The following is a 10,000-nucleotide window of genomic DNA, read 5'->3' on the forward strand; positions in this document are numbered from 1 at the left end:
TTTTACCGACTTTTTACTATAGTCTATAGGTTTGATCAATCACTTTACTTATAATTCTGTACATATTGTTTTTGTTATAATTCTTGTTGATCTAGTTTTTAGGTGTGATGTCTCTTTTTTATTATAGTTAATTCTTATGCTGTCTAGAAACATTGAGCGAAATCCGGGGCCAGTACGTCCTAGATTTCGTCAATGTCGTCTTATGTATTGTAATATTCGTGGTCTTCATGCAAATATTCAAGACCTTACAGTTGCGTCCAAACAGTACAATATTCTTTTGTGCTCAGAAACTTTGGTTTCTAATATGAGGCACTCATCTGAGCTCCTTATAACTGGTTTTAAGAAGCCAATAATGCTGAAACGTGATGCCATCCCTAAGGCCAGGGGAATGGCAGTGTATATTAGGACTGCGTACCCTGCTTCTCATAAGTCCTGCTATCAATGTGGATGTCATGAGATTTAGGTAATAAAAGTTTGTGGCAGGCATAACAGCTTTTATTTGTGTTCGATCTACCGGAATCCAGACATGGATGACTCTATCTTCGATTGTCTTCTTATCATTATGGCTAAGATACAAGATAATAGAAAGGCTTCTTTTTTCTTTGTTGGTGATTTTAATGCTCACCATAGGTAGGGGTTAAGTTCTATCTCTCCTACCGATCGCCATGGCTTAAGAGCTTTTGACTTTGCCTCTGAATCAGGCTGTGAGCAAATCATGAATGAAGCTACTCACAGGTCTGATAATTGCTTGGACCTCGTATACACTGACTCCCCTGGCGTTATTACTTGTAAGGTTGGTTCCCAGTCGGGACATCTGATGATGCCTTGATTTCATTAGTAGTGAAGACTGAGCAGCCTGTCCCTGATATATTATACTCTTGTAAAATTTATGTGAAATCCCAAGCAGACTGGAATGGGATTTTGCATGATCTTTTGTGCTTGAATTGGTCACAATTATATAGTAGTGTTGATCCTGTTGTCCCTTTGAAAGAGAATCTATTCAACATAATTGATAGACGTATCCCTTCTCGTGTGCTAAGGTACAGAGTGAAGGACAAACCATGGTTCAATGATGATTGTAGAAGTGCTTATTTGGAGAAGCAGGAGGCCTATCATCTTTGGAAGGGTAACAGATCAGATTTGAAGTGGAATAACTATACTCAGCTTCGAGCTTTTGCTGAGAGAGTTTATGCGTCAACTGAAAAGGAATACAGTTTAACCATAAAAGAAACCATTTCTGTTACAACTCAGGAACATAAATGGTGGTCTACCCTTAAATCAGCATTCTTTGGTGTAGATACAACTATTCCTCCATTACTTAAACCAGATGGCTCAGTCACACACTTTTATATCTGTTTAATTTTCATTTAACATTACGTCAAGAAACTTGAATAATAATGATGTTATCATAGCTCATTTCAATACACTGTACTGTATATGTTAGCTCATTTACGCGAACATAATCTTCACCAAGACAAGACCAAGACTTTATAGTCCTAGAGTTCGGAGGTCTGCTCATTGTTTCCATGGTAAAATTTTCTCAGGAATTAAGAAATCCATTTATTTCAAACACAGTGGTAACCGTTCCTTTAGAAATTAACATGAAATAGGAGTGGGCATTCTCCGCGACAGATCGCAATTTCAAACATATTTAAAATTCTTATTCTCCAGATATAAATGTATGTAATATCTACAAATAATTATTTCATGTTAAGCTTACCTATCTTTGATTCATTTGATGAGAATAATGTTAGATTGTTTTGCTTTTGTTACTTTCAGATAACCTGAGATGTTGTCAAAAGTTATTACGAACAAGCGAAAATCTGTAATTTTCTCTCTTTTTCAGATTTTCTACAAATAAAATATGGTGTGGGTAGGTTATTATTGCGGTCCATCTTTCTATTGTAGAAACCATTATCAGATCTCTTGTACTTAAAGATATAATTAAAACCCTCTCAGGTCTGGGATTATACATTTGATGGACTATACGTAAAAGTGACTAATGGAATTTGCTGTATTTATTAACGTAGGTGCTTTCTAATCCATCAACTTTGAAATTAAACGAAACGTAAGCATTTCTTCCGGTTCAGCCTCTGCTACGTAAATTTGATAGTTTTTTCTTTATCAAGGTATTTCAACTATTAGTCACAAAATATTGTTTCATATAAGCATAGTTGTTATCAGAAGACTTGCTAAGATTCTAATTAGCACCATTATAACATTAATCATAGATGAGACATGGCATTTGGAATAGGATAAAAGAAGAACATGGCATGCCTTCTCCCGCCATATTAATACCAAAGTCTTTTTTTTCCATCACAGAATAAGAAAACAACACCAACTTTCCCGATTCGCATTGTTTGTTTGTTGATCCAGAAGCAGCTGAATTTTTGCCACTACGGACCTTTGCGCTAAAGCAATCATTAAATGTGGAGGGAATAGGAATACTGATGTGGGCCTCTGGTCTCTTTCTAGCAAACAGAAGCGAATATGAACTTCAGTTTCATACAACTTATCCTTTTTTTTCTCTTCATTTATTGTCCATTCTAATTGGATGTTTAGCTGAAGATTACAAAAATATTTTTTTTTTTTTTTGCATCATTGCGAAAACCTCATGAAAGAAAAGAGATTCGAGTCCTCTAAAGAAGTCGGTGACTAAGTAAGGACAAAGGAAATTGCTCCAACTTTCCAAGTTGTCAACATGATAAAGGCTTGCTTTTACGGTAAATCTCCAGAAGTGATATCTCATTGCATCATGTATCGCTGAATAATATTTTAAAGTTGCAACAACGACAACACTTTCGTAAGTTGCATTATCTAAGTTATAATGAATAAATGGTAATTATATTGCCTATAAATAATCCGGCGTTTTTATTTTCAAGGAAACATGAGTATATGAATAATGTCTTTTATTATTTTAAATCAATGTGCAATTAACTCCTAAAATGCCTACTTATATTGGTAAATATGTTTGTCAGTTTGAGAAGTATATTTCTTACGCAAAACGACTTTTCTTTACCATATTAACAATTTTACATCCACCCCATTACGAAAATATTTCGCTCAAGAAATCCCTATTTTGGGGGGACATTTTATTTGACCAGTCATAGTACATAATCTATTAAAACAAGGAATCTATAACTTTTATATTCTATGGCTGAAGAAGAGAGTAGAAATCCTCTGACTTACAATGTGTCCAATGGCGCTCAAGGGGTAAGAATTACAACATTTAACATCATTTGCATGACGTTAGAGTTATATATATATTCACAACATGAAATACTAATAAAATGGTCAATTCATCGTCTTTTTTATGTTTGATTGACAAATCTACTGTAAACTACTGTAGGTCACAACCACTAGAGGTAACTGACACAAGTACATATTGCACCAAGTTAATATGTCTATTGACGAATGGAAGACCTGAAGGAAGAATTAGCAAAGGGCGTTATGCATGCCGAGGTCTTTTAAAAACATTCATGCAACCTCTACTATAAATCCTTAGGGGTCCATAGATACCTTTGTTGTTTGTAAATAAAGATAGTTATTTAGAAGCTTGTCTTATTTTCATGCCCCCTTCATTTCCCTCACTTATCATTTATTCCCCCTCGAGAACCTTTAAGATATTCCTTGGTGACCCTAAACTCAGTCAACAAATTCTCTGAAAGTTTCCTTTAGTTCTTATTGTAGTTTCATGGACTTTGTATTTTTTTCCGTTAGATACAACGAGAACCAAATTTACGCAGTTATTTTGACAAAAATTTGAAATAATTATATTTTTGGTTGTTTAAGGCTCAATTTCATCGTTTTGAAAGGCGATTGAAAATTACTATGACCATTTCGAGTTCTGTCTCTGAGAAGCGTTTGTATGTAACTATGTATGTACTAACTCTCATCAGGCATAGTACATACCAAGTAAATGTGTGCATATGTGAAAATAATAAAAAGTTATTCTGAATTCAGTTTTACATGCTAGCACATATGTGTATATAGATACATTATCTTGTATTTTTATATGAGATATCGGTGACTTTACACTAAGAATGGGTGATAAAGAATCCATGACCTAAAGCCTATTCCATTTCTCCAGAAAATTATTCTATAAATCTTTAAATATTTCCACTAAAATTTTTCCGTGTAAGACAAGATCCAATATTTCGTTATTAATTGATTTATTCTTTTTATCAAGCTAACGCTTTTAACAAGGGGGTAACTCCGAGGATACATTTTATCCCAGAGATAACTTTCTTTTAAGAAAACAGAAATTTTTGTGAGCAATGTGTAAGAAGCTATGCTTCCTGGAGGGAGAATTTACAGCTGCAGTGAAGGTAAATGATTAGGGTGACTCATTAATGAATAAAATTCGTAAGAAATTCGTATTACATTTAGGCATAGATTTAATCGCTGTTACGCTATATGGCGTTGTTATATTTTCTGAAATGAGTTTATCCTCGAAAAATGTTCCAGTATTTCGTTCACATATGTCAAAATGTTTGCACGACTCTAAAATTCATTTTTGGAACCCGACGCATAACTGCCCCAGGACCCATTACATACGAGCCATATATACAAGAATTTCCTGGCGCTGGTTGAATTTTCTGAGGGGGAATATTCTACCTATTTCGAATATTCCAGAGAGTCGGGAGTGTTGACGTGTATTCCTAAATGTCAGCTTCAATTTCGAACAATGTTTGTATCTCCTGGTGTCCTCTGACAACTTGCTCCACTGTTGTGATTTAAGTAAACCTTCGATGGCTTTTAGAGATTGGAATTAGTTTCTAACGCTTTAAAAAAGCTAGTGATTATTCAAACCTACAGTCGCAACTGACTTTTATTCTGCACTGGATATTCTTCTTTCAGATACAAATGCCTCTGAGTTTAAGATTCCACAGATCTCTCCTTCGCTTTTTAAAGTTTCCCATCGTTTATTTGTTTTAAATCTTCATATTTTTTTGCATTATTCACAAGGAACTGGTTCATTTAAGGGATATATCGCTGAAGTTCTTACTAGAACATTTAAACTTTTTTCTTGCAGAGGAGAATAATATTTTTTATCCTAACACTTTTTTATTCTTCATGTAAGTATCTAAATTCTAGCTGTAAGTAACAAAAACTGTTTTGTGACGACAATATTTTTCCTAGGACTACTAGCATCATGACCTTAACATAATCATAAGCAGGAAATAGAATTGTATTCTGTAGCAATTTTTATCAGTTTTTCTTGCTTAAATATATGGCACTGAGGTATGTGCATGCAGGAGTCAATTTATATAGAACTTCAAGAAAAGCATTAAATCTTGTTCAGCTCTGAAACAACAACCGCATTTAATGGATTTCATTTGATATTTTTTTTTTTGCCACACTTCATGGATTTCAAATGGTTAGATTTCCACGCAACAACTTTAAATGTGTAGTTTATGTCTAGAAAATGAGAAACTGAGACAAGAATCTATAAAAAGAAATATCCTCAATTTCGAGAAACCGATGTATCAAGTTTGGATTGAATCAATGACTGTCAGTGACGACAATCTGCATTAGACATGGCTTCTTTAAATAAATATAGAAATCGAACTCTAGTAAAGTTATCCTCATATTTTTCAGAATTATAGATATTGAGCAATGAGCATGAAAGTTCCTTTCTTTGGTTTGTAAAATTATAATCTAAATAAATTTGATTTTTATAAAAGGGTTGATACTCCATCCATATGCCAGCTTTTATTCTTTCGTGATTTCAGCAGATATTTCATTATGTGAGTAACAAGGATAAAATGCTTTAGGTGATCTCTGTAGCAAGACTTAAATTACGCCATAATTTTTCAAATACATTATATTCTATTCTGAGAGAGAGAGAGAGAGAGAGAGAGAGAGAGAGAGAGAGAGAGAGAGAGAGAGAGAGAGAGAGAGAGAGAGAGAGAGAGAATCCTCCTACCGGATGGTTGCTCTATGATATAAGGAAGTCACATCAGGTGTGTTAAAGATACCTGTCTCATCTGATTAAAATCGTCCTTTTTTAAACTATTTGTTATGCATTTCCATATTTTTAGTTAAATTCTAAATGGTATTAGAAAAGCTTTGAGATAATAATGTGTTTTTTAACACCAGCTTTTTATTAAACGTGATAGATAAATAATAAGACTGATAATCAGTTACTAAAATAAAAAAAAAAATGCCTAAAAACGTCCAGTTCTATATTTAGATTTACATAAAAATTATATTTTTTAATGTAGTACAAATATCTATCCGAGTAATAATGAATCACCATCAAAATAGTTCCTACGTCGATTTCCATCCGTACAGTATATTTCAGATAATTATTTACACACACAAACTTTTGTTGCAACAGAAAAGAAAGGTTAATTCTCTTATATATTTAAGCACAGACAACATTAAACAGCATCCGTCAGCCTATCTCTCATTTATTCATCTACCTGGCAATGAAAGTTTTGTCAGCGTAATGTAGTATTATTCTGTTTAGATACACATACTTTTATTTAACATTTATTAAAAGATAATCTACATACATACTGTACATACATACATACATACATATCCGAGACAAAAATAAGCAGGAACATTGCAATTTGTAATCGCCCATTAAGACGAATTGGCCTTAAAAAGCACAAAATATGTTGAAGCTTTCAGATTCTCATAAAAAAAAATGTGTAGACTTAGCCTTCGTTGCTTCCAACGAAGCAAACGAAACAAAAATTAACAATAGAGAAAACCCCAAGAGAAATTTGTTCACTGGAGTCAGGATCACCAAGAAATTGGGTAGAGGATCTCCAGATAGAATAAAGGATTTAACTTCCTCGGGTGGAAAAATGAAAGATTAACTAGGAAGTGTTGTTAAAGGGTTATTATTATCATTATTATTATTATTATTATTATTATTATTATTATTATTATTATTATTATTATCATTACTACTAGCTAAGCTACAACGCTAGTTGGAAACACAAGATGATATAAGGCCAAGGGCTCCAACAAGGAAAAATAGCCCAGTGAGGAAAAGAAAGAAGGAAATAGATAAACGATATGAGAAATAATGAGCAGCTGAAATAGAATATTCTAAAAACAGTAACAACATCAGAACATATATTTCAAATGTAAACTATAAAAAAGACTTATGTCAGCCTGTTCAACATAAAAACATTTGCTGCAAGTTTGAACTTTTGAAGTTCTACTGATTCAACCACCCGATTAAGAAGATCATTCCACAAACTGGAATAAAACTTCTAGAATAATGTGTAGTATAGAGCCTCGTGATGGAAAGGCCTAGCAATTAGAATTAACTGCATGCCTAATATTACGAACAGGATGGAACTGTCTGAGAAGATCTGAGTGTAAAGGATGATCTGAATTATGAAAAATCTTATGAAACTTGTATAACGAACTGACTGAACGACGGTGTCAGAGATTAATATATAGATCAGGAATAAGAAATTTAATAGACTGTAAGTTCCTGTCCAACAAATTAAGATGAGAATCAGCAGCTGAAGACCAGACCGGAGAGCAATACTCGAAACAAGGTAGAAAGAACGAATTACAACACTTCTTCAGAATAGATCGACAATGGAAAATTTTAAAATTCTCTCTCAATAGTCCAATTTTTTATGCAGTAGAAGAAAACACAGACCTAATGTGTTTCTCAAAAGTACATTTGTTGTCGAGGAATCACACCAAAAATTTTAAGAGTCATACAAAGTTAAAGAAACATTATCAATGCTGAGATCCGGATGTTGAGGAGCCACTGTGCTTGACGTATTTACAATCAAATATTAAGTTTTGTTAGGATTCAATCTCATGATCAATGATTTGTACCAAGCATTTATTTTAGCCATATCTCTATAAAAGGATTCAGCAACCCCAGATCTACCTACACCCAAGAGATGGAATTGATGTAAAGAGAGTAGTATCATCTGCATATGCAACAAGCTTGTTTTCTAGGCCAAACCACATGTCATGTGTATACAGTATGAAAAGTAATGGGTCAAGAACACTACCCAGAGGAACACCAGATATTACATTATTATTATTATTATTATTATTATTATTATTATTATTATTATTATTATTATTTTCATTACTTACTAAGTTATAAGCCAAGTTTGAAAAGTAGAATGCTATAAACCTAGGGGATCCAACAGGGAAATAGCCCAGAGAGGAAAAGAAACAATGAAAAAAAAAATATTTTAAGAACGGTAACATTAAAATGAATGTCTCCTATATAAACTATAAAATCATTAACAAAACAAGAAGAGAAAAAATATAGAATAGTGTCCTCCCAGTGTACCCTAAAACAAGAGAACTTTAATCCAAGATAGTGGAAGACCATAGTACAGAGGCTACTATTCATGACTAGAGAACTATGGTTTGACTTTGGAGTGTCCTTCTCCTAGAAGAGCTGCTTAGCATAGCTAAAGAGTTTCTTCTACCCTTACCAGGAGGAAAGTGGCCACTAAACAATGATAGTGCAGTAACCCCTTGGGTGAAGAAGAATTGTTTAGTAATCTCGGTGTTGTCAGGTGTATGAGGACAGAGGAAAATATGCAAAGAATAGGCCATACTATTCGGTGTATGTGTGGGCAAAGGGAAAATGAACCGTAACCAAAGAGAAGAATCCAATGTAGTACTGTCTGGCCAGCCAAAGGACCCCATAACGCTCTACCGGTAGTATTTCAATGGGTGGCTGGTGCCCTGGCAAACCTACTACCTATGGGTTCCATCAACAGCTACTCTGTATGCTAAGAAACGACCAACTGTTTTGAGTTTGAAAACAAGGGCCTCATGATTAACTCGATCAAAGGCAGCACTAAAATCATGGCTAATCATCTTCCTGACCAAAAAGCAGGGATTTCTGTACAGCATTGGAGATTTTAAAAAGGGTATCACATGCTTCAAGGCCTTTACGAAAACCAAATTGCAAACTAGGGAACAGATGATTACCTTCAGCAAACCTATAAAATGTTTTGCCAAAAGACGTTTCAAAAATTTATATAAAATGAGAGTTATGGGAATTGGGCGGTAATCAGTTAAACTTGAGCTATCACAAATACAATTACATTGCGCTAACTGCGCAAAATAACGGATAACTTTGGAGCTATTGGATATGGTATTGGTTATCCAAAATGGAATGGCCCCTTCATACATACCTGGAATAATATCCATTCATAAGACTGTTCTACATCTCATCCAATGTCAACGATTCTTCTTGTTGGGGTTTAATGATACGTTGGTATTCTTAAAATACATTTAATGTGCAAATGACTTACATTGCTGCTTAGCTCTCTGTGTCTTGTCTAAAAAACTTGTGCCTCTCGAGTGAGAATGTGTAAACAAAACTCGTACACATACATACAAAAAAAAAGTGAGCATCGCTCTCAAAAAGATCGAATTCTACTGCAACACAAAAGTAAGAAGAATCACATCCTAACTTTAGGACAATTAATTAACGATCAAATCCTTCATAACATACGCTACTACACTTATAAACTATGTTGAAACACGTTTTAACTATGCAATATAGTATTAAAGTACAAAATACATAACCGGAGCTACGAAATCGGCAGTCTATGAAAAAAAAAAGGAAAAATACAATCGAGGTCTACACCTCTATAAGCATCAAGGTCCATTAAGAGAGCTTTAATTTCACGAGATCGAAAAGCTAAACTAGTGTGTAGCTTTAAGGAAACAGGAATGAGAAAGCTCAAGTTACTCATTAGTCTGTTTACTGTCAAACACACCAGCTAAAAGCGTTACCTTTTCTTCTGGGCAGTTTAAGTAAAGGAGTAACTGTTGCATCTACACCAAAGAGTGCAGATTTAAGGGTAGACCACCATTTATGTTCCTGAGTTGTACCAGAAAGGGTTTCTTTTTTGGTTAAATTGTATTCCTTTTCAGTTGAAGCATAAACTCTCCGAGCAAAAGCTCTAAGCTGAGTCTAGTTATTCCAGGTCAAATCTAATCTGCTACCCTTCCAAAGATGATAGGCCTCCTACTT

The sequence above is a fragment of the Palaemon carinicauda genome, chromosome 20 (genome assembly GCF_036898095.1).
Source record: "Palaemon carinicauda isolate YSFRI2023 chromosome 20, ASM3689809v2, whole genome shotgun sequence".
Lineage (NCBI taxonomy): Eukaryota > Metazoa > Arthropoda > Malacostraca > Decapoda > Palaemonidae > Palaemon > Palaemon carinicauda.